Source organism: Miscanthus floridulus, chromosome 5 (assembly GCF_019320115.1).
Source record: "Miscanthus floridulus cultivar M001 chromosome 5, ASM1932011v1, whole genome shotgun sequence".
Taxonomy (NCBI): domain Eukaryota; kingdom Viridiplantae; phylum Streptophyta; class Magnoliopsida; order Poales; family Poaceae; genus Miscanthus; species Miscanthus floridulus.
In genome coordinates this window covers 6,203,948-6,230,844 of record NC_089584.1, presented here as the reverse complement: position 1 = coordinate 6,230,844, position 26,897 = coordinate 6,203,948, and the positions used below count along the sequence as shown (strand labels likewise).

Sequence of the window (26,897 nt, the reverse complement as noted above, 5' to 3'; positions counted from 1 at the left end):
CTCATTGGCGTTGGCTAGAGATGCCGCGGCTTCTGTTGAATCCGGCCTGGGACGTCGTAACGTAAATTCAAAAGGAGCCAGGGGGTTAAGTGCGAGTGCTAGTGAGAGAGTGGAATAGTAGAAGGGACTACTGATTCATTTAGCTGAAAGCCAATGTCTCTTTTGCATATTAGCCGGCGTGCGCGTGGCTCTCCCCGCGTTGGGCCGCTGTCGCGGGAGTGGGCCGCCACATGGGCCACGCTGGTGCGCGCGTGGGTCACGGTAGTGGGTTGGGCTGCTTGTGGGCCGAGCCACGAAGTTTTGGGCCGCGTAGTAGAATACATTTTCCAATTTCCAGTAAAGTTATAAATGTTTATTCAATTTAGTTTTTGAGCTAAACTTTGATAAATTGTAGTAAATTCTGTAGATGTCGAAAAATAGTAAAACAAAATTTGTTAGGTTCAGAAAAATGCCATCTATCAGTTAGTATAGTTAGATTACAGTTATCTATGATAAATGGTAGGTTCATAAATTCAAATTATCGAGCTTAGTATTATGTAGATTATTATTTGTAGGATTTTTTATGGCAAATTGGTGATAGCTTTAGCTATAAAATTTTTATAGTAGGCTCATTAAATTATTATGTACGTGCTGTAAATTTTATAGCCCTAGAGTAGGTTGATGAATAAAGTAGCTATTATCCTAGTTTTATCGTATGTAGAATAAATCGGTATTAGGAGTAAGAATACCTTTAGTTGCTATGATAATGTATGTCATGCTTCGTAATTGTTAGTGTTAACAGTAGGTAACTTAGTACCTTAGCTGGTAGGACTAGCTTAGTAACTTGATAAGATATAGTTTATTTTAAGAGCTGTTGTTGCCATATTATTAAGTGTTGCATCGTCATTTCATGCATGTAGATCACGAGTTGGTAGAGTTCATGCCCGTGGATGAACAGAATTACCACGAGGTCATTGAGGAGTACGAGGAGGAGATCCTCGTGCAGGAGGGAGCCCCAGAGCCTTTTGATGCTGACTTTGCTGACCCGTCGCCTGCCCAAGGCAAGCCCTAGTATATAACCCCTATTTTATGATCACTGAATATATATGTGATGTGCATTTAAGTTACAGGTATTTTATAGAAACTACATGCTTAAATATATCTACCTATGAATTCTACTAGTCTAGGTCGAGTAGCTGCTATGCTCAGGATATCAGTAGCGTGAGTAACATGCCGTTACTCGCAAATAGGTGATAAATATGATCACTCATGCAAAAATGGTGGAAAGAAAAATGATGACCGGGCAAATATATGGTTTGGGTATTGGTTGGTGTAAGGGATTGTGTCCTGCGGCCAACAGGGCATAGCTCGGTTACACTTTTCCCTGTCTGTGTCGGTTAAGGACCGATCGTTGCAACGGACGCTAAGCAAGTCATAGATCTATTATCCCGAGCACATACTTGGGTATGGACGCAGGGAAGACACGTTGCTCTCTTGTCGTGGATCCGGCTCTTTCCGGACCGACTGATTGGAGGTGGGGATGGTGGAGGTCCTTGCACTGCACTGAGTCCGGGACTCAGGAGTGGTGGCTTGGAGTCCAAGTTTGGATGAGGACCTAGACACCTAGGACAGGAGGATGATGGGTTAGTCCTGCTTGTGCCTGGGGTATAAGCGGGGCGTGTGTTTTTGAGGTACACAGCTGGGGACATTGATTCGTGAATCACCGCTGAGTCGGTACAGCTTGTCTTAACTCTAGCATCGTAGTAAGAACTGAAAGATAGAAGGTGATAAAATAGAACTGATTGCTCAACTCTTGCTTGAAAGTAGAACATGTGCTTACATAGAATGGATAGATAATAAATTAATACGGCTATTACAATATCATAAGTAAGGACTTACTAATAATATTGCTTTCTGCCAAAAAGGAAATCAACAAATCATAAAGCTTATCATATTTCTTGAAGTCAGAAAATTATTCCCACTAGTCGGATAAGTCTTGTGAGTACATTGTGTACTCAGGGTTTATTTACCCGTATTGCAGGTAACACTTGAGGAGTACCTTTGTGTGGAGGATTCTTCTGGTGGGCACAGATGGATCCTCGTTCTTTATTGCTAGATGTTTATCTTCATTCCGCTGTTTAATATTCCGCACTCTGACTTTAGAAATATAATAATGTACCTTTTATGAACTCTGGATGTATGAAATGGATTAAGTATTGTAACTCGTTCTCATTATTGGATCCTTGGGAAAAATGTGGATTTTTCAGGTTCTCTCTTGGAGTGTACCCGACGGATACTGCTCGCTGTAGCTTGCTTTCGAGATTCTTAGTGTCTGGTGGAAGACGAGCGCCTCCATAAATATGCTATTTCGGACGGTTCTACCACATGCGGCGAGCTGGGCAGCCGAGACGAGAGCGGGCGGCCGCGGCGAGCCGGAGATGAGCGTAGGCGGAGGCCTCCTCGGCCGGCCACCGCAAGCTGCGCAGGTGGAGTGGTGCGTGGCCAAGCTCTGCTGCGATTTTTTTTAGAAACTATGGTGACCAGCAGATAGGAGGGGGTTATTTGGGCAGCCGTCACGCCTCACCAACCGAAGCGTCCGGGCGGACGGAAGCCAGTTCAATAGAATTACATTCTTTTAACGCGTCGTGTGTGGATTAACCGAATGCGAAAGGAAGTGCGTGCTTATTGGCTGCTGCTGTTGTACGAATTGAACTGCAGCTTCAGGATACTGTACAACCTGCGCGCCATCCGCGGGGTCGCGCTGCACATCGACGAGGGCTTCGTGACGCCCCTCCGACGTACGTAATAGTACTACTGCTACCGTCTTAGAGATGGAAATATCGGATGCATTGCTTGCACTAATCATGCACGCGTTTCTTTTGCTTTGGTGGTGGTTCTTCAATTCAGAGCTGCGCGGCGTGGTGGCCGTGATCCCGGACAGGCTGATCCAGCTCCACACCACGCATTCGTGGGGTTTTCTGGGACTCGCCAGCAACGGCCAGATAACCTCCGCGTGGTCGTCTGCCAACCTTGGTGCCGACACCATCATCGGCTGCATCGACACAGATAATTGGAAGGTCCCGTTCGGCTGATAGAATTTTAGCCGAAACTATCTGAAAAATACTGTTCTGGTTGAATTGTTGTGAAAGAAAAAACACTGTTTCAGCTAAAAAAAGAAGTCGAATAAGCCGAATATAGGATAAGCCGAACGAGACCTATATATACACCTACTACATTGTAGTACTTATTATATACTAGTAATATATATACTACGCTTTATTTTAAATTATAAGATATTTTAATTTTTTTTAGATACATAATTTTTACTATACATTTAGATATAAACTATGTCTATATACATATAGTAAAAACAATGCTTACAGAAAGACAAAATGTCTTATAATTTGTAACGAAGGGAATACTAATACTCCATTGTGATATATAATGTGTGTCGGTTGCATGCACGAACGAATTGAAGGCGTGTGGCTAGAATCCATAAGTCTTCAAAACGATACTAGTGGACTTGTTCGACTTACCCCATATCCGACTTGTTCAACTTCTTTTTTTCAACAAAAACAGTATTTTTCCCTCAGAACAATATTTTTTAACCAATTTGAGTTCAGATTCAGCGATCCGAAGCGAGCCACTACGGCGAGCCTTCTGTCGCGTTGGCGTGGCACTTGCGACAAAGGCAACGACACAACCTTTCTGTGCAATAGGTAAGGTATCCGATACTTTGATTTTTATCAGACCAGGGGCTATATATAGATAGGTAATAGGCAGCACCACACTAGCATTATTAGACACTGTGTATGATCGGTTGGATGGTCAATTCCTAGCCTCGGACCGACTATCCGTAACCCTTTAGCCTGGCCAGGATTGAACGCCCGAATGGGTGGCTGGAGCCAGGCCCGAGCCAGCCTCCATGGAGCGTTCGGGTCACCTCCCGTGAGCGCGTGACAGAAGCGAGGAAGTCGAGGCCGACGGCGCCGCCCTGCTAATTTCCGCTGGCCACCACTCCACTGCAACTCCCGCCGGAGACTCACCGGCCAGCACGGGAGCACCGCGCGAGCCCCTCGGTGCCAGAGGTGGAGGTGGAAGCGCCGCGGAGCTCCTCGGTGCCGGAGGTGGAGGTGGAGGTGCCGCGGAGACGAAGGAGAGCATGGGCTAAGCGCCAGAGAGGAAGGCGAGCACAGATGGAAGGGGTTGGACTTGGACGACGACACCAGCATGCCGAGAGCTCGTCCTCCTCCCCTGCTCCCTGTCCACCCGCCGCCAAAGGAAGGAAGAAACATTTGAGGGCGCGGACGCCAAGACAGACGGACTACAGCTTCATGAACGGCAGCACGTCGAAGAGGTGGCGCCGCGCGGCGGGCACCAGGTGCGCCTCCGCGGAGTTGCCCCCCGTGGACAGCAGCGCCCGGGATAGGCCGGGCACCAGGTTGAGCAGCTTCCGCGCCAGCGCGTCGGCGAAGACGGCGGCGAGCCGCTGCAGCGTGTGCGGCGCGTCCAGCGATGCCAGCTGCGTGATCTGCTCCAGGTAGAAGTTGGCGCGGTCGAAGGCGTCTGCTGCCATCTACGCCGCGCACTGGTACAGCAGGTTGCTCCTCCGCCGCGCACTGGTACGCCATTGTTGGGTTTGGATCTTGGTATGGCGACCAATGTTGCAATGCAAGCCTGATGCAGGGTCTCGAGTTCATCCTGCGAGCTTGCTCCTCCGGTTGGTGCGGAACGTGCGCGAGTAGCAGCAGGCAGCCAGAAGGCATGCAGGCAAGCGAATCACGCAGAAAACTCGAATCAGCCGGAAGGAAGGCAGGCAGGCGGAAGCGCTTGCCACCTGTTCGACGAAATTCCCCAACGGGGGTAAACTTACCCAATGACTATTAAAACAAATCAGGCAACCAAAACGCTGTAGAGCTAGTCATGCTTAGACATTACATATAACCAAACATCCCATGTTGGCTTGCTGGAACCAAATTTAGCCTAGCCATGCTACAATCCTAACCCAGCTACAACTAAGCCAGGAAACCAAACGCACTCTACGTCTCATTCTTATTCGTGCTATTCCGTGTGCAGGCACACCGTACCGACCTCTTACCCCGCACAACATTATGATTAGGGATGAAAACGGTACGGATATTTTCCGATCGTATTCGAAACCGAATCCGTTTAGAGGGGTTGAGATCTGTCCGTATCCAAGTCCGGATATCCAACATCCGATACCGTATCTGTATCCGAATACTCAAATCGCATATTTATGATGTCAATATCCAATCGTATCATATCCGACGTAGTTGACACTATCCGTATTCGAATCCGAATCTAGACAGAGATATGAAAACAAATGTAATATCGGTGATATTCGTCCGTATCCGATCTGTTTTCATCCCTAATTATGATATCGTAGTCGTGCGGTGCCGGCACTATGGGCACGGTAGCCCAACGTGCCCATATACCAGTCTAGGCACTATAGAAGAAAATTAGCTTAAACTGCGCTAAGTTCAACATGAACTTTTCAAATATAAAACTCAGTCACAAGTGTTCAAGAAAAAAAGAGAGAAATTAAAGGGAATCCATGTTCATCAAGGAACACAGATCAAAATGAAATGTATTTATCTATCACGAGGCTCGAGGAAGGTGCTCTACAATGGCCGCTGTTGCTACTGCATGAGGCTGTATCTTTGCGCATGTGCCTCCACCATGGAGCGTGAGGCCAAGGAGAGGGTCGAGGAAGGCTAGCAGCACCGCACGTGAGGCTAGGGTCGCGCTGTACCGCTGTGCTCGTGCCCACGCCTCCACCTAGCGCGCACCACGTGAGTGGGGAGCAGGAGAGGAGAGAAATGGGTCACAAATAGACCTAGAACATTCAAATGGGGTGACTATCTATATCATGAGACAACGAGTTGCGTGGGTAAGTTTATGCGTGTGCGTGTGCGTGCACGTGTACGTGTGAAAGAAAATTTGACCGCTCCGAGTCGTACCGTGCGTATGCAGGAAGCTGATCGGCGCGAGGTTCTTCGGCAACGGCATCTGGGCGTCGGGCGCAAGCCGGAACGCGAGCCAGATGGACCTGTCGTCGCCGTGGGACTACGTGGGGCACGGCACGCACGTGCTGTCCACCGCGGGCGGCTCGTTCGTGCAGGGCGTCAGCGTGCTAGGCCACGGCACGGGCACGGCGGCGGGCGGGTCGCCGAGCGCGCGCGTGGCAGGCGTGCTACAAGGCCGTCGGCTGCTCCGAGGGCGACATCCTCGGTGGCGGACGGCGTGCACGTGCTCTCCCTCTCCCTAGGCGGTGCGCCCTTGGACTACCTCGACGACCTCATCGTGGTCGGCGCCTTGTACGCGGTCCAGCGCGGGGTCACCGTCGTCTGCTCCGCCGGCAACGACGGCCCGAAGCGGCGCACGGTGACCAACGTTGCCCCGTGGATCTTCACGGTCGGTGCGAGCACCACGGATAGGGACTTCCCGTCTTACGTCAACTTCCTAGGCCCCGGCATCGAGGTACGTACGGCATGGTACGGTTAGGATTATTAGCATTTAGCATTGTGACAATATGCATGCAATTGATCTGACAGGGACAAGGCCTCACAGACAGTACGCTGCCCATTGGGCAGTCGTATCCAATCGTGAGCGGGGCGGCGTACTGCACGCGCGGCTCGCTGAATCCTGCCGACGTGAAGGGCAAGATCGTCGTCTGCGACGTAGAGCCAAGACGGGACGACGGCAGCGACACGGTGGAGAAGGGGTTTGTGGTGCAGCAGGCCGGCGGCGTCGGTATGGTCCTCTGCAACGACCCCAGGGATTGGCAGGTCACCGCCGACGCGCATGTCCTCCCGGCAGCTCACTGCTCCGCTAACGACTGCGTCGGCCTCTTCGACTACCTTGAGTCTACCAAGTACGTGCTCCGTAATATATAAGCATGAAAATATATACGTTAAGGCTCGTTTGGACGTAGTCGGATTCGTATCAATTCACATGTGTTGGGGTGGATCGTCATCCCAACACATGTGGATTAAGGTGAATCCGATAACATCCATGTGCCCAAACACATATAATTAAAACACCTATAGTTCAGTACTGATAGTACTACAGAAATGCTATACTCCATCCATGTGTTTTTTGGTTTATTGGCACACGAATTTTTTGTCCGCTAGATGAAGAATCGACGTCTGGTCACGCTCATTTGCCTTAGTGACGCTGATTTGCCGGGCCCACTCTGAGTGTTACTGTTTTAAATCGAGAATCGCATCTGGCCGTTTCTAGCTGTCTCATTTCCCCATCATCTTCTCCCCTCTGACGCTCTCCTGCCTAGAGAGGCGATTCAAGAGGCGACCTCGCCACTCCGCCGCGCCCCATCTCTGCGCGTCGCCTCCTCCTCACCGATTCTGTTGCTCGGTATCGTCTGCTATTGCCAGAGCTCGGGAGGTACTTGTGTGTTCGGCGCTTGCTCCCCTTGTTTGTGTCGGCGTCGCGTCGATTCGAGAGGTGACCTCGCCGCCCCGTCTCTGTGTGTGGCCTCCCCCTCACCGAATCGGTTGGTCGCTCCTCGTCTGCCATTGCTAGAGGTCTGGAGGTACCTGCGTTCGCCGCTTTGCTCCCTTGATATGAAGTTTGTTGCTCTATTTAGCTGTTGTTGTGTAGATCTCTGTTCCTCATCTGTTCCCTGAGGTCTAGCGACGGCGCGTCGGTGTCTAGCGTGGCTTCCAGCCGCGCCGGGAGGCAGGCGACGCCCTCCTGTACCTGCTCCGCCGTCGACATGTCGGGCTTTGTGAGACGCACCTTGTGCTCCGGGATGTCTGAAACAATGACAGTGCTTAACCTAGAATAGGAACCTACTATTTGTTAGCTGCATCCACCAATCACTGATTGATTTGAACTCTCCTCCTCTTTTGCAACTCCAACCTAATGAGATGCAGCAGCAGTAGCAGACTCTGCTTGCTGTTTTTAGTAGGACAGATGGACGACATATACACTGCTTTTGGCCTTTCTGTTTCTTTGTGTTTGGGCAACCAATAGAACCTAGGAACGGGCATCCTTGTTGGTATATCTGAAATCAGATTCTCTGTTTTCAGGCAGCGGGGCAACTCTCCGGCGATCACGTTTCTCTTGTGTGTTTGTGTCTATGTCAGTGTCACCACGGTTTGCTTGCTTGTAAATCCCAATTGATCGATGCACATTATTTGCTTAAGCTGCAGTAGCCACTAACCATCATGCCAAATTGAGCTCGGCCCCTCCCGCAACAATGTCATTGAAGAAGCATTTTTGGTTTTACCCTGTACTACTTGCGTATAGCCTCATACTAGTTTCCAGCATTCCTCTTTATATCTCTATTTCTGTCCTCAAACCTCAATTGAGCCCTCGTCATCTTCAATTATGTCATGTTAGATTTGCATGAAGATAAACTACACTGCGCCTAGGTCAGGTAGCCTTTTTAAATCCACGTGTAATTATCTGCTCTGTACAATTATTCAATCGATAATAGTTATGGCTTGTAGGAAGCTAAATAGATTGCATTTTGAAGTTGCTTGTATGAATATGCATGGTTGGCTAAATAGCTTATTAGTACACGATTTCCTGCTAGCTAGCTTACTAGTACTACCCCTTGTGAGAATTTTACGGTACTTTGAGAAGCAAGCTTCTGAATTAGCACATGATTGTCTGAAGCTCGAGTTATTCTTGTAGGAAGCTAGATATATAGCAACCTGTGAGTTTTTTCTTCTAAAAAATAAATACTGTACTTCTCATGATATGGAAGTATCTTAAATAGATGTGCTTGTGAGTTATAGCTCATTGAATTTGATGTTACAGATATAGTATCCAGTGATGAGGCTATCTGATTTGTGATCCCCACCTTCCAGGTTGTACCTGATGTTCAATTTGTTTGGGAGCCTGATTGTTGCATCTCCCTCACTCTATACAGACTAGTACAGTGCCCGTGCTAACGCTATGACTTCATTTAGGGATATACATGGAAACAACCAAACAACGATTTTTTTCCAGAGTTCAACTTTCACACAATTGTATATGACCATGTATATACAATCCGGGAAACACTTACACGTAACAAGGCATAATAAAGTTATTTCTCGTATTAACCATATAATTTACAATATGCCTAAGTCCTTAAACATGTCTTGGAGATCTTCATGGCCACTTTATGCAAACTTCATCCCAAATAATCAAAGATGACGTACCAAGCTTCTTAAAGTAGATATAGCTTCTTAAAGTAACTCTATAATTCACTTTTGATAAATGAAAGAAAAAATTGTATTTGATCTTTTTTAAAATTAAATAGTAGATATAGTCGTAAATATATGTGCGCAACCGCGATGGATATTTATCTGGTTGTTCCTCGATTTCTTCCTCTCTCCCATCCTGTTTTTCTTTCTTCAGATGATTTTCGGGTATTAGAAAGCTAACTAATGAAAATTATTGGACAAAAGAAAAAAAGCATTTCTTCTTGGCATAATCAACTGATTTATCAAGTAAGTTTTAAGTACTCCATCTGTTTTAAATTATAAGTCGTTCAAGCTTTTCTAGATACATACTCCCTCCATTTTACATTATAAGTCGCTTTTACTTTTTTTGTTATATCTAGACATATTATTATATCTAGATGCATAACAAAATGGATGTACCACAAAAATCAAAGCGACTTATAATTTGAAATGGAGGAAGTAGTTTTTACTATGTATATAGACATAATGTATATTTAGGTGCATAGCAAAAGCAATATATCTAAAAATTAGAACAAAACTAATTGTCTCTGGCTTGCGTGTTCTATTTCATAATGGCCTTTTATTTTCATAATCACGTGTCAAGTCGGTTTGTTTATTTTGTAAACTCGGTCGGGGCGTGGGGTCACCAAACCAGGTCCGACGTGTTCGAAAACATGCAAGTGGGTATGTTGGTAGGTTTGTCGCCATTCCTTATTGACGCAATACCAGAACGATACGAAGAGTTTTGGAAGGGGCGCGTCAGATGGGGCCAGGCTCGGCGTGGGTTTTTCCATTATAATGACAATTCTAGAAATTGCCTTGATCGGAGTCACAGATCCCTTATTCCTATTTGCCTTGATTGACTTTCATATTTGCCTTGATTGACTTCCATTGGTTTCCATTTTACCATAGCCTGCGGGATGTGTGAGGCGTGCGTTGAAGCCTGGGTGGGGGAGATCCAAATAATGTTGGCCATCGGATCAAGTTGAAGCCTGTGAGAAAGGAATATGAGCTATAGATTTTAATGATACGGTAATCCTGGGTACAATTTCGTTGGTGCACAATGGTTGTAGTCTCTCAGTGGGGGACTTTTTTTTTGGGAGACCTAGTATAGTTTTGATTGGTCCCTTGTAGTAGAGATAAAGATGTGGGGGAGGAACTGCTACTACTCATAGTTGTTGCTTGCTGTAAAAAGGTGAACTGAACTGAATAAGAAATTTAGCCAAATTGTACAGTTTAGAACTTTTGTGCTTATTTTTCCATTCTGGTACGTTAATGTGTAGTGCTCAAACTAGGATCTTGATCAAGAAAAGAATTGATTTGTATGTTTTTTGGAATGCAATGGCAGGAGCCCTGCCATCCAATTAAGAAGAGAGCAAATAAAGTAATTACAGGAGTGCTAAAATGTACATGCTCTTTGCAGAATTTTAATTTTCAACATCGAAGAAATCTGCCCAAAATTCAGAATGCTTGCATGCTTTCTCTTTTGTGGAAAAGGAAAAGAGAGATGTAAGTCCAATGTTAATTATATATAGTTCTCGGCCAGCAGTTGTTACTGCTATAGTGCTTAGAGTTGGGCTCTCGTGTGTGTTCTGTTCATGTGTTGTGCAATATGCGTGTGCTCTTGGGTGAGTTCCTCAGGGCGTGAAGTTTTCTTATCAGCATTTACTTAAAATTTTAACTTGGTGCAAAGTTTCTTTAATTTCTTCTTGTGATGGAGCCTATTCGGTTTTAAGTTTGCATTCCATTGTTTTTCTTAAATTCTTGTTCTTCTTATGATTCTATTCTATTGCACTTGAATTATGTGTGTCATTATCTTTGAATAATATATAGGTGTCAGGTTATTTGATTCAGATTATGTTCAAGAAGGTAGATTGAGCTGGTAGTGTTTCAATTGTAATCTCCATAGTGGTGGTCAGCAAATGGTGCTTGCTTTTGTTGCTAGGGTCATCTGAGTTGTTCTCGGTCTATAGGTCTGGCTGTGCATGCAGTGATTTATCTATTACGTACTACTTAATTACTAATAAAGTTTTGATCCTGTTATCATGATATGGGGATGCGGCTGCACTTGTTCTTTTGTGACTTGAATTTGTTGTCTATTCTACATGATTGGCTCCCTACATTCTAGACATAGAAATGATTGCTTTGTCCAGCAAGCAATCAGGAACTACACATGATTATTGAACTTCTATAGGTGGTGTAAGAACTAAAGCAGGAGCCTAGAGCCCTTATGGTGTATCTAGGTTCCACAACCCTTATGGTATGTTGATGTAGCACCCGGTTTTAAGAACAAAACCAGATACACACCATATGTGAGCCTAGGAAGTCAATTCTCATATATAGCTATAATTAAGGGTAATATCAATAGACAATGCTCAATATATAACATACCTAGTATAAAGAATATAACCTTAGATAGCAAACAATGGAAAGACAACTCTGATCTTTGGGTGAAGACTCCAATTCCACATGTACAACTGACTGGTTGATCACAAGTCTAATTTCTCCAAACTCTAGCAATCCGGTACCCATACGGGATTTTTCCAAATATGTGAAAAATAAAGCAAGCATAAGTACATGTCGTACTCAACAAATATAACATGGGGTTCATGAGGCTCAAAAGGTTGACACTGGTTTAACTGTGATTAGATTTTATTGAGTCATGATTTTAGCAATAGGGTGGCAACAAAGTTATCATAAGCCCATAAACACATGATCAGGTAAACATGAATAATGAATAGCATAAACAGTAATCATTAGTGAGCATCTTCATCATCATTATTATTAGTGTTCATCATCTATTCCTTAAATGTTCCAATGCCGCTTGTGACCGTGAGCATGACTGATATACCAGTTTTACACTCTGTAGAGATTGTACACTTTCACTGTGAGTCATGATTTACCCTTTTGCCTGAGGTAGCTAATCTCTTGACCCACTTCCAAGGAAGGTCGGCAGGGTTCACTATGAAGCCTTTCAAAGGTGTGTCTAACAAGTTATGGCCATTAGATTCACTCGGCAATAGATGTAGGAACCCCCCTTCCCGATGGCATAATGACACGCAGCCTATACACAAGGAGACAAAGGCTGTCCTATACCCGATTCGTCCAGCTATTCTTACACTAATAACCACTAACAAGCTAGAAAAGGTCCTCATACCGAGCTCAAGCCAGAGCCATGTAGCCCTCACAGCTGTACTATAAGTCTTGGATGATCACTTACAGACAAGTCCTTAGGGAGAGGAATCTAGAGCACCATAAAAATAACCCAATGCTCTAGCCCCCTTGTTCTATATTGCTAAAAAGCATCTTTTAAACGCTTATTGCGTCAAGTTATAAGATCATGGCTTTAGTTGAGCACTAGCAAAGCTACCCAATGCAATAACTCAAAGGTATCAAGGTACAAGTACAAAAGACTAGGATATCCTTAGTGGTAGTCAAGGTAGACACATGCAGCATTAATTAAATGATTAAAGATGTATAGGATAACAAGAAAGATCTCATGCTATACTTGCTTTAAACTCTGATCTTCTTCTAGTTCAAAACTTCAAAGATCTGCTTCTTGATTCACCACGTATAGCTCACCGACTGGACGTAATCATAGAACACCACACAAACATCCATACACATACATGCATAGCATAAAATTACATCTATATTAGAACAGTACACCAAACATATGAAATAGTAACTAAAAGGTTTTAAAGATGTTCTACACGTTACTACGAACACACATACGCAAAAAGCACGCTAATCGGAGCGACGGTAAAAAAGATACATCTACCGATAGATTTACTTTTAAAAAGAAACTATAGGCTTTATTTATTTTAGCTATATAAAACATGTATAAGATACTTCAAAGAAATACCTTAATTGAGTTAAGTCAAATTATACTTGATTTAGAAAAACAAGGTAGAACTAATCATATAATTGACCAAGGTGAAAAGCTAAGTTACTTTTAATTAGAAAAATCCAATTATATAATCATTATTCAAGTTAGGCATTAAACCATAAAATTCTAGAGCTCTTGACATGGAAAACATTGATACCAATGTGTATTTTATGTCGTTACAAATCTAACGCAACTTGAACGGGTCAAATCGGAGTTAAAATAGAGAAGATATGGCCTAATGAAGATAATGGCAATTTTGTAAATAGATGGAACTTGATTTTTGAATTTAAAATAAATAAAACCGGATTTTAAATCAAACCAGGGACTGTGGATACTATTTTGAAGAAAGACAGGGGCTCTTTAGAAAAACTACAGGGATGACGGGTTCAAAATTTGGAAAAGACAGGGGTTCTTTTGAAAGAATCGTAGTGAAGGGGTACCACGCAATCTCTACCGTCGAATTAAATCTGAGCGGCCAGGATTAGAAGACGTCGTCGATAGTGAGCGGGGCGGCGGCGCATGGCCAGAATAAGCAGGGGACCTTGCCGGCGTTCATCATTCTACCGATTCCGAGCTTAATTAGCCAAGTCAAGTACACAAGGAGGAAGAGGAGATGACTACGATCTCAACTATGGGTTCAGAGATGGCAGCGAGCAAGCAAAGACGAGCAGAGGCTCAGGACGGCGGATGGTGGGGCTCTACAAAATCTGGTGGCAGACAACGAGCAAGAGAGAGGAAGGAAAAGAGGGAAAACGGAACTGGAACCTTCTATGGCGCTTGGTGAAACTCGGCAAGAGGCTTACCATGGCTGTGACATGGCAAATCGGCGGCATGGCGTGCGGCGGCAGAAGCTAGGGTTCGGTGCGTGGCGTCTCGGCGAGGTGCTGTTGCTCAAAACAGAATAGGAAGAGCGGCGAGGTCGGTGGCTGCTATTTATGGGGGCGGGAGCCTTGGGCTACATGGCAAGGAGGAGGCATACAACGGCGGAGTCAGAGATGGTGGTCGTGTCCAACGCAGTCACGAGAGGAAGAAGACAGTGCTAACTAGTGGGGTCCGCCTATCAGTGACATTTGGGAAGAGGAGAACGGCGTGGGCGCGCTACTTGGCTGGGCCGACCTGTTGGGCCGCCGTGGGAGAGAGCGGAGGCACGACGGGAAAGAAGGCCAAACGGGCGGTGCTGGGCCATCTGCTGGAATGGGCCGTGGGAGAGGGAGAGCAGAGCAGGCCGGGCTAGATTGAGAGAAGGGAAGGATCTTTTTTTCAAAGCTTATTTCAAATCCATTTTCAAAAACTATTTGAATTGGTTTGAACTTTGAACCAAAACCTATCAGTACAAAGAAACAAATGCACCAGCATGTATGCAAAATAGTGTTGCTACACCTTATGGTAATTTTTAATTTAATAAAAAAAATTATTTCCTATGTTTTATGAGCACAAAAATTCAAAATTAAATCTTTTTAGCTATATTTCAAAAGAAGTAAATTTTAGGGTGTTACAGTTGATGATAGTTGAACTTTGTGAGTGACTGAATGTGTGCTGTGTCACTGGAAACGCTGGGCCTTATCCTTTTTTCTTATTTTTTATTTAGCTAGAGACATTATTGAAGTTCTTCCCTATGGCTACTTATCATAATCTTACACTTCAATGTCTAACAGAGGTAAATGACACCTATAATTGATTGATTTTAATTGGTGTATCGGAAAATATTTTCTTTTTGCCCATTGTTTGGGAATTATGATATGTTACACTAGTAACAAGCCTCACACTTCTGCATTGGTATGTTTTTGACGGATCAAGCTAGTGTTGGATTCTTTCTGATATATGTAGCTACCTTGCAGGTTGCAACACTTCAGTTTGGTGATTTTTATAACATGAAGTATGTGAAGATGGTTGCAGGTAATTTCAAAGACATTTACGATATTTCTTCTGTGCAAGTAGTTCATTTGTCCACAAATTTAATTTATTAAAGTTTTCATTCCTAGTGCATATAGGCTATTGTTCCTCCTGAAAAAAAATCCTAGATGCATGTGCTAATAGTTCGACTGAAGAGCAGGTACACCCGAAAATATATTATCTGGTGGTATATTTATAGGAGTCCATGGTTCGTGCTTTCATTCCAACCATTAATTTTGTATTTTATTCGGTCCGCATGCCATTTCCAACAGATTGAGCAGAAACCAGAAGGTGATTTCTTCTTGTCGTTGTGGGCCGACGATTGTACCGGCAAGCTCCCCTGTTCCTAACCCCAACGCCAAAGGAGCTCTCTCAATAGAGGTCCATTAAGCCTATCTGATTTGTGATTTGTCCCCCATTCTTCCTTGTTGTACCTGTGTTCTTCATATTCCTATAGTCGATCCCCTTTCCTGATGTTCGATTTGTTCTATGGGTCGGGTATTTTCCTTGGTCTGCTCATCCTAGTCCAGCAGGATTAGAAGAGGGGCGATTTCATCCAGCTTGTGGTGTACCACCGATTTTTTCTGGCGACTTCCTTTGTTCCTGACCCTGACGCCACATGAACTCTTCTAAAGGAGCTACAATGATGCTCTCAGATTTTTGTTCCCCACTCTTCCCTAATCCTCTTTGTACCTGCAATGCAACCAGAGATGTCCTGTGTTTCTGTAGTCCACTCCATGGGACATAACCACAGAAAGAAATTAAATGTTTCTCTCACACAAACTAATTTTGGTGAGTAGGAGGCAGTTGGTTTGTTCTATTCCCAGTACTATTAATTTTTTGCTATAGAAGACTAAAGTTTTGCATTTGATCTCTTGTAACCTTCAAAACTCAGCCTATGCTAGATGAAGTCTATTTAAAAAATTTATGATCTCTTGCTGTTTTTTGTTACACTGGATGGTAGGCAGATGGTTTTGACATCAGGCCTCTGCGCCTCTAGAACCTCGCCCATTGAATCTGTGTACCTATAATAGCAACACCAAGCGAGGTCACATGGTTATCTCTACACTGTAAAATTTATGTGGGATGATCGCTGTATGGATTGCTTTGAACTACATATTGCAATTTTGTCATTGTCTGATATAGAAAGAATTGTTAATTGTGATTTTTCGATCAATGTGTGTGTGTCCGTGTATGTGTGTGCACTAATTCTACTTCATGCTCAATATAAGAATGTAAGAGGTATTAGGGAGAAGAGGAACAAGCTCATAACAAGAATGTCAGACTATTTTTTTATTATCATCAACAATATACATAGTGAACACTAGTTTTTTTGTTTTTCATGGTTGCTTGTTCTGTTATTGTAGTGGTACTGAGTTTACCTTACAATGTGTATGATCAGACTTGCCTAATCGCATGTATATGCAATATTATTGCATTTTCAATTAGCAATATTTGCACTAATTCAGATGTGCAATTTTCTCATCTATGAATTGAAATTTCTATATCGTATTAGATGTCATATTGTTTCATGTACAAATGATTATGCCTTCATTTGTTAATTGTATTTGTGTCAACATAGATGAAATTCTGCAAGTATACACTAATTGCCTATTTAACTTTTAATTCGTGTTTTTATGTATAAATGTTTGAAGCTGTGTATTTTGTCAACATGCATAGTGGTTCTGCATGCTACCATTTTCATAGCCGCTTTTAATCTGGAGCTCACCTTCTGGGGCATCAAAAGGGGCTATGACTTAAGCTTCACATTCTCCTTCCTATTCACCTATGAGATGCATGGGCTATGATCCAATGTGCAATGCCTATGAGATGGTTGTTGTATGGATGCAGAACCAACTTGCCCAGAACAAGACACAGGAGCTCATCCTGAACAACATTAATCAGGCGTGCTTAATAGTGCAGGGCGTTTTTGTACCACTTAGTACTCTACTCTGCTTAACTTTTCATTATGACAGCTCTACGAGTGTCTATCTAGTCCCATGGGAGAATCAACCATGGTCTGCGCCAGTCTTTGGGTCCATGCCTGACATTATGTTCACTATTGGAGACAAGAAGTTCAAGCTGAAACCAAAGCAAGTGTGATCCCTTCTCCATTATCACACTATAAGCTCTTGATCCTTATTAGCCCAACCACCACCATTTGGTAAACTATGCACCGCTAAGCTCCTGATCTTGGCTCTCACAATTCTTTATCATTGCGCATAATGTTTAGACCATTTGCAATTTAGATATTTGTTCTTTGTTTATTGTGATTTGTGTCATCACAAACCACATTTTTGGTCTTGTCCTTTCATTAAAAAATTGTTTGTTGTGATTTGTGCTAACACAACTTTTTCTTTGTTTATTGTGATTTGTGCTAGCCCACACCAAATTTTTGTCCTTGTCCTTTCATAGAAAAAATTGTTTGTTGTGATTTGTGCTAACACACTTTTGTCCTCTGTTTATTGTGATTTATGCTAGCACACACCACATTTTTGTCCTTGTCTTCTTATAGAAAAAAATGTTACTTGTGATTTGTGTCGATATATTTCAGTATTTGTCTCTGTGTTTGTATTGGATAAATTGTAGTTTGTTAATTCTGATTTGTGCAAGCCCACACCAATTTTTTGACCTTGTCCTTTCATAGAAAAAATTGTTTCTTGTGATTTGTGCTAACACACCTTTTGCTTTGTTTATTATGATTTGTGCAAGCCCACACCAAATTTTTGTCGTCCTTTCATAGAAAAAATGTTATTTGTGAATTGTGCCAACACATTTAAGCTATATGTCTTTGTCATAGTATAGAAAAATTTGTCTATGTTGCTTCTGATTGTCATTATGTGCCACTTTTGAAGGTTGTGGAAACTCCAAGTTACATGTGCCCTGAACTTTTTACTAACATTCTATATGGTCCCTTGGTAGGACTGTATACATCAATTTTCTATTCTTCTCAACATTGGGTGTCTGTCATCTTGGCTAAACTCCTGCAATGTCCATTCTCCAGCTGCTGCATCTATGAGATGACTGCTTTTAGGCCCGAATTCGAAGCATTTGTGAGTGCATATACTCTGGTTCATTGTAAGTCATTGGCCAATACAAATCATTGCAAGTCATTGGCCAATGTACAGCAATAGTGCTTTGTCCATGTTAATATCCCCTGTTTATGAAAACAAAACAAAAAATATTAAGTTAAATAATTGTAATTAGCAATAATATAAATTGAAAGTATTGAGCACTGTAATTGTAGTTCTGAGCATATGCAATGTTTGAAAATTTAATTACCTCATGAGTATAATTGGCACTTACAATGTTTGAAGCAATTTTGTAACAACTTTCAATGTTAATTTTCAAATTCCTTGAACAACCAAGGCATGTCAAAAGACAATTAATTATCTTACAACTTAGTAGTTCATATATAATTTAATGCCACCTGGTCTTACCAAATATACATGTAGCAGTTGTACAATTCTATCTGTTGCGCACGACACCTATACATGTAGCAGTTGTACAATTCTATTTCTTGACTCAAAGTTGAATCCTTTTCAGTATTTTTTTCATGTTCAAGTTACTGGATTATGTCTCCCATGCATTCTGTAGCCCTGCTTCTTTGGTCTACGATTTTTATTCATGTGGCCCATACGCCATTGACTAATTCCATTGCCAAGTGCTACCATATAGTTGCAGTAAATATGTATCTACAAAAAGAAAAAATATAGAGCCGATTATTATACTCCTATAGAAAAAAAGATGTTTCATAAAATTAGGACACACATATTGGTAGGCTTTTGGGCCGTGTAACCTATTATAAAAAGTATCTTTGTTGTAGTAGTATATAAATTCTTTGTTGTCTAGCAACTCATTTGTGATTTGTGATTTGTGCCAACACACACCTCTTTTTTGTCATTGTCCTTTCATAGGAAAATTTTTGTCTCTTGTGATCTATGCTAAAACATGTTGAAATCTATTTTTTGTGATTTGTTACGATACTATTATATGCTGACCTGGCAGCTTGGTTCCACTTGTTGTTGTCCTGTAGTATGCTTAGGAATTCTCTCCAAAAGTCATATCGATTGGTTTATAGGACAATTTTATTCCCCACCTCTAAATTGGTTGAGTATCATGAATATAGGTTTCTCTGACATGGAAGTTGGTTTCACATGATTGTTGACTGGGCTTGTTTTGCTTATCTGTGCCAACAGACCAATGAATTCGTAACTTGGGACTCTAAGAGCTACCATTGTAAAGCTACTAATATCTTTGTTTATGTGTGCTGATATTTCTCTGCTTTAATAGATTCATACTTTGTTCATTCTGTAGTCCCTGGAATTTTGTGGTGAACCCAAATACTACTAGCATTGAATATGTTCATGTGTGTCTCATCGAATTTTTTGTCATGACTTTGGTAATTTTCTTCATGTTTTTGTAGGTTTGTACGAAAGGTTCCATTGCTGCTCCTGTCTAGTATCATGATTCATGAGGGACCAAGGCTACAATGTGGGCTATTATTCCAGGTGTAATCTTACCTCTCCTCCATCAGCTTCGTCAATCATTTGCAATGAGGGACCAATGCTACAATTGTGTGTAATCTTAATATAACTATAGTAGAGGCTCAAACCCCTCCTGTTCCTTAAAGAAAATAAAAGAACAAATCTACACGAACAAATTAAAGTAGCAATTTAATACATGAATCAACATAGGTGACGCGAGAGTCGTGCCTGCCATACCAAATGTTAGAGTCGTGTGATGTCCATTAATTGAACTGCACTGGTTCACCACCTAGCTAGACACTCACTATGTCAGAATTGCACTTCACTATTGGTTCAAAAATACCCCATCACTGTCGGATTTTGAACCGGCACAACCATACTGGTAGTGATGAGGGTAAGCTATCACTGTCGGTTCTTATAAACAGGCAGTGTTCTTCAACTTCACTGCCGATTCTTTACACAGCCGATAGAGTTCAGTTCCACCAACACTGCCAGTTCATAAGACCACCCGGTAGAGTTTATTTCCACCAACACTGTCGGTTTGTGTTTGAACCGATAGTGTTGTTGTAAACATCACTGCCGGTTTATGGTAAGAACCGGCAGTGATGGCTAAGCCAACGCTGCCGATTTGTGGCTCCAGCCGGCAGTGCCATCACTGCCGGTTTGTTGCTAATCGGCAGTGATGTTTACGACAACACTGCTGGTTTTCTACTGACCGGCAGTGATGTCACGTTCGCATTTTATTGTTTTATAATTTATTTTAATTTATATTTTTTTGTGGAATCGAGTTTCGACTTATATACGCTACTTACACGATAGGTCCATCAATATTAAACATTACAAATGTTACGGTTACAATTCAAATATTCTTATCAAGATCTCGATCCCTCAAAATAAAAAAGAAATGTTCTCAGACTTCACAGATTGTGCAATGCTTCTCAGACTTCTTACAATAATCTGGTGAGCCACTCTGGGCCATACTGGTCCTTGAACTTCATGGATTGTGCAATGGAAAATACTCCATCTTTTTTCAATACCTCGGCTAAGATGAATTTTGCCAGCTCCGATTGCAGCGCGACGATCTCCTTGTCTAACAGCCTTTCGTGGTTATATTTCTTGCGTTGTCATTCAAAAAAGATGATATCCAAAGAGAAATCAATAAATCATTTTGTTGAATGATTAACAGACATAAATGAAATAGGGATTATACACACCAACTTATCGGCTTCTTCCAATTGTCCGCTGATGTAGCGAAGCATTGCCCACATTACATAGAACCCGCATTCATTGTTTCCTACCGGCTGTTTTAGTACTTCCCCTCTATTTCGACAACCTTGAATGGGACCTGCGTCCCATCGATATGTCTTCTTCGGACTCTGAGCAACATTAAAAGGAGAAATGTTAGAAAGCGGTATGTGTGATTAGAAAATAATATGTTATTAGGATCAGTTACTAATTCAGCACTGCCACCAGTGCATCTAGATGATAAAATGTTTTTTTCTTTGAGTCCCACACCTCGATCATATTTTTGGCAAGATTAACACAAATGAAGATGAAATGGTGGCTGCAATCATAGAATCCTAATTATCGAATAATCTTAACGAAAAAAGAAGCATAAAATTAAAAGTCGAGAACACATACTCGTAGTTGTAGGCTAGAAGTATGTGGGTTTTGTTCTTCATCTAGAATTCATCGAAAACAATAATCAATCTCTATTTTAGGTCTTCCATGTCACATCTATGGAGGCCTAGACATGTCTTCTCATTGACTTGCAAGGGGTCCAAGAAGCCTATGTTATCCTATTTGCTTTTTAGAATGCAAAATTTTGCTAGATACCTACATAAAATCATGGGAAGTGCTCAAAAGTTAATAATTTGTGTTCCGAGAGAGCAGTTAATTGTAATATCATGCTCGTAGGGTACTTACATAGTCCACAACGTCAACATTTGTGTATCGGGAGAGCGTTTCTGGTATAGCTGGAACAAGCACTCCCACTCGACATCGAATTTCTCTTCTTCAGGATAATTAAAAACATGTGGCGAATGAATAATAACCTCAAAACTAAAGTCCTCCATCTCTGTTGTTTGAGCCATGTAATATTCATGCAACTGGCCCATATATGTTGTCAAATTTTTATACTCGTGATCGGGAACCAAAAAATTGACCCTTTCATACTTCATTGCCAGTGTTGCCGTCCCTTGTACATAATAATAGATGGTCGCGACCTCTTTCTTGGTTAATTCAGGGTTGTCTTCGATGAACTTATGTATCTTTCTTAAATCTTCATTGTGTATTTCATCGGCTCTTGTTGTAGCGTACTGATTCTGTGTTTGCCTTTCAAATTCGGACTTCAACAAAAAATGGAGGCAGTGTGGCACAGAGATTGAAGAAACTAATACAATCTTCCTTCGAGATGTGTGTTGTAAATTTTCCTTCCATCAAGTTTGTAAAGCTGCCACTGAATGACCTTTTTCTTTTTTATTGGTCCACTTTGGGAGCATTAGTAACCGAATCCAAGGACCTTTTCTGTGACTGCAAGGATGTCCTTGATCTTGTTTTGGGCTGAGGTGGAGGAGGAGGAGGATGATGACGATGAGAATTCTGTTTTCCCTGGGTTGATGAAGATGGAGGAGGAGGAGGAGTCTCTTTTCTCGGGGCTGATGAAGATGGAGTCGAACGAGGAGGAATAGAAGGAGACCTCTATCTTCTCGGGGGTGATGGCAAGGGATGAGGAGGGGAGTGATCTCTACTGGGAGATGGTGAGTGATCATCATGGGTGAGCGAAGACTCGCAATCATCCTCATCATCAGAGGACAATTAGTGGTCAAGCTTAATGAAGCACTTGCGCCAGGCCACTTGAGAGCCCTTGTTATGACCAAGTTTTGGCCTATCTTCTGCTATGGGGTACTCAATGTGTATATTGTTATACTTCTTATCAAGTATTCTATCAATGGTGACACGAGCGTACCCCTGTGGAATTGGGCGGCCATTAATGGTCCCATCTCCGTAGGCCAGGCCTGGCTAAGCGCCACCTTGTACTTTATCCATTCCTAACGGATGTACAACTTGACATTGATGGGTTCAGTGATGCCGTCCACTGGATGAGGCACATTCGCATCTTCTTTGCCGAGCAGGGTCGATCCGCAGCTGCTGCGGCCCCTAAACTGTGGGCTAAAGGTAGTAGGAGTAGGGTTTTATGGTACTCCTGACCCCTTGGATAGCAAAATTTGCTGGACTCATGCTTCAATAGTCGCCTTAATCCGTGCATCCATTGTTTCTTCCATCTCTTTTAGTCGCCTCAAATACTCTGCCTCCTGATCCACTCTACCCCTCGAGCGGCTCTGGTAAGTGTTAGTTTCTTGGGAGAATGCTAGTTTCCAAGGAACAACACCGGTTCCTCTAGTGCGACCAGGGTGCTCCTTGGTTCCAAGTGCTTGGGTAAGCATGTCTTTCTCCCTATTAGAAGTGCGAGTCCCTTGCCTCACCTCCTCAGTTACCTGGGAGATTCTCTGATGAGTTCGCTCATGGGTTGATTTATGGAGCTAAAGCTCCCATCCTCTGCGTGGCATACATTCCTCCCCATACAATATATTACCGATCTGGGCTCCCAATCGGCGGTCTCAATCTGAACGCCTTCAAATTCTGGCATCTTTTGAAGTTCTACTTCAAATTCTAGCAAGGCGATCCATGTTTTGAAGTTCTGCTTCAAATTCTGGCATCTTTTTTACGTAGCCATGAGAGCCAAGATGATGAGGATTTGTCGCTTTCTATGAGTTCTCCTTATTCTTTTTGCTCAGTTCTAAGTACTCCTCGGATAACCTGTATTCCTTGAAATCCTACCAGAAATCCTTCTGCTTGCTAAACTGTCCATCATCAAAATCTGGCTCTTTATTTTGGAGGACAAAATTCTTGTACAATGTCCCCTTGAAATTCTTGAAGCATGTCCCCATGATTTCTTTTGCTTTGTTCTTGACTAACTCCCTATCATACTTCGTTGGGAAAGTGAAATACTCTAGGATCTTGATATCCCATATGTAATCCTTCTCACTTTTGGGAACCCTCCATGGGTCATCATCTTTCCCAATCCACTTCCTGTACCTAATCAGGATGAAGTCCCTAACAAGTAACCCGATGATAGTCTTGTATTTGGTCAAAGCTATAGGTGGTGAGAGTGGATACCCAAATTCATCGTACTTAGTAATGTGCCAGTGTGCATTCCTACCAACAGGAATCTTTGACATGCCTTGCTTGGATCTGGCCTTCCTTCTACCCGAACCCTCTGGCTCCTTGGTCGGCGGAGGCTCCTACTAGAGACACCAAGTAAGCTATGACCCTCTCAATTGATTAGCATGTGTGGCTACATAGTCACATGATACCAAAGTTACCTGGCTATCTTGGTCATTTTGACCCAGATCAAGCAGGCCAGATGGGGTCCATGGTTGCTCATTCTCACCATCCTGATTGGCACCATCACCATTTGCCGGATCATGTGGCTCTCCTGTCCCAGCGATATCAGCCGCTTCTTGTTGCCGATCTGTTCTTCGGTGACAAGGTAATAGGTGACGATGAGTCATGGCTGTGACACGATCGTGGTTAGTTTTGGCTGTGGACAACTACTAATAGCATATGATCATATATATATACTATGTTTAATGCAAAGTCTAATAATAAGTCCACATACAACAAAGTTAAATAATAGTATATGTTCACCTAGAACAAATTCATTGTTTGATTGACCACATACAACAAAGTCCACCTACTGTTCTATGAAACTAAGCCTACATCAACTTCCAAATAAGAAAAGCAATGACCATAGCCAAAAATAAAGCATGACATCTTTCCAAGACCAAGGAGCAATCCTCCTAATCTTCACATCTCCGGTGGGTGGCTTCTCTTCAATCTCCAGTGCCAGCAGATGGCCATGGTTTGCATTCATTGGACCATAGTAGGCCGGTTGCCCATGGTTTGCAAGGTACACCGGATGACTATAGTAGGCCCTCAAAGCTTTAGCTTCTATGTTGTACTTTTTGTGCAAATTACCAGGGTAATGATTGACTTGAGCATAGCAATCTTCCCAGGTTCGATAAATCCCAGGCATATGACCAACATGCACTACATACCATGCCATGATTGCCTATACATTTAAGTAAATTAGGCATGTGGTAAGTGGTAATGGTAACTCACTGAACAAGAGTTATTATTCAAGTTATATGGCCAAACTAAATCTATTTAATGTTACTCATCCTCCAAGCAATCCAGGTGACATTTCAAATGAAAATTTTACAGGGATGCAAAGTCTATTTTACTAAATCACATAATGCACATAAAATACTCACTTTGCAATTATTGATCATGAGAGAAAGTAAAATAGCTTATTATGTGCATTGCTTTGCTAGTATTGCCTGTCGCTACTGCAACAGTTGAGAGATGCTTTTCGGGAATGAAGATTGTCAAAACAACTTTGTCTAATCGCATGGGTGATCAGCACTTGAGTCATAGACTTATTTGCTATCTAGAGAAAGAAGAAATGAAGAAAGTGACCAATGAGGCTGTGGTTCAATGTTTCATAACAATGGAAGGAAAAGGATGTAAATATGATCTCTGATAGGTAATGCAATGCATCTGCTATTAATGGAAAATTCTATAGTTTATTTGCTAAATGGGGCATGTTTTGTTCATGATTTTGGGATTCTATCAATGATGACTACACTAAAGTGATCAATACTGTCTTCTTTTTGTTAAATGGTGAGTGTTATGTTTGGACCAAAATCTCATCTCTATTGCTAGAAGTTGAATTTGATACTAAAGTGATGGAGTTCACGAATTAACATAATCTGTACAAGAAAAGTGTTTTATGGCAATTAAAAGGGCTTTCTTGTCTGTAGAATGATGTGGGGAATGATCGCCAGGGGCAACAGGCTGGCCATCTAGAAGTCAAAAAGTTTGATCAGGTCAGGGTGGACGAAGATATGATGACAGCTGATGTCAAATTATCAGTTTGTAGGGATACAGGAAACTCTCTTGCAAGTGAAGGTAAGAGGGTGGTTCCATGGCAAGACCGGTTAGCATTGAAGGCCTAGGCCCTTAGTTGATGTGGCTAAGAAATAAGCTACTTCTCTGTTAGCTGGCTTTGCAATTGTATCCCTCAAATGCTCGGTAGTGCTTTGTACAGAAACAATGGGACATGATAGTTATATGCATGTTACATTGCCTGATTGACAAACTCAGATGGTTGTACCATGCTCCTAAGCAAGTTAGACAAGAGGATTGTGAATTTATGAATGGTTCTGTCTAGATTTTGGATTGACTGCTTTGAATATTCATTTGTGCACCGAATGTATTTTCAGTCTTCCAGACAAACAAACGCTTTAGCAATGATAATGAATTCTATGAATTGCAAGTTTGGAGTATTGAATTTCTGGTTTCACAGTTTAGGGTTTAAATAGGCTCTTTAGCAATGATGGGTGTGGGGGGCTGTTGCATTTTAAAAACTGGAGTATAGAAGATATTATTTAACCAAATGTACATATATTAGTTCTATAGGTCTAAAATATATATACTCCATCCTCACATCCAAAAACATTGAGCATCGGTGGCACTACAGGCTAGACATTCATGATCAAACTGTATGCTAGCATTGCAATAAAGTAGCAGTAACATAAATTATGGCAAGTAAATTATCATATCAAACAATAAGTTGTAGTACTTGGTAAATGAAAAGCCTCTACTGATTCATGTAAGCAGCTGTGGGACACCATGGGACATTTCATTAGACACATAGCGGGCAGTGAGCCACGCACTCACCATGGGGGTGGGAAAGCAGCTATCCACGTGCTCCTAAAGGCCTCAGCGGTGGGAGTGCAGGCGTGGAGGAGGAGAGGCACAGCCGGCGTCATGGACGAGGAACGAGGGCACGGACGGTGTGGGGCTCTGGCTTGGGGCGGTGCTCCGACGTGGGGCGGTGGACGGTGTGGGGCGATGCTTCGGCGCAGGGTGGTGCTCCGGCGATGCAGGGGGGGATGGCGCGGGGTTGAAATGAATTTGGATAATTTCAACCAGCGCCTCTTTTATACCAGTAGCTCATCACTGCCGGTTTTGATTGTAAACCGACAGTGATGGGGGTACATCACTGCCGGGTCCTTCCCCAAACTAGCTGTGATGTGGTGTAGCAGTTAGGTGTTAAGTAGGATAACTTTTCGTTTTGTTTTGAACTCCTCCTACTCGCGCAACAGTTACAACCCCTCAACATAGCCCCTGAGACCCTTGTTCGAGTCCCAGGTGGCCCAAATATTTTTGTTCTATTTTATAAATTATTAATTTATTTCAAAAAATAGCTCATCACTGCTGGTTTTGATTGTAAACCGACAGTGATGAGGTATATCACTGCCGGGTCATTCCCCAAACTGGCAGTGATGTGGTGTAGCAGTTAGG

The 26,897-nt window shown here is 42.6% G+C and overlaps 1 pseudogene; it reads left to right on the top strand.

Annotated features, from left to right (window-relative positions):
- Positions 1 to 2,641: 2,641 nt before the first annotated feature.
- The window catches only part of LOC136454186 (subtilisin-like protease SBT5.4), a 61,540-nt pseudogene continuing 37,284 nt past the window's right edge, over positions 2,642 to 26,897 (top strand).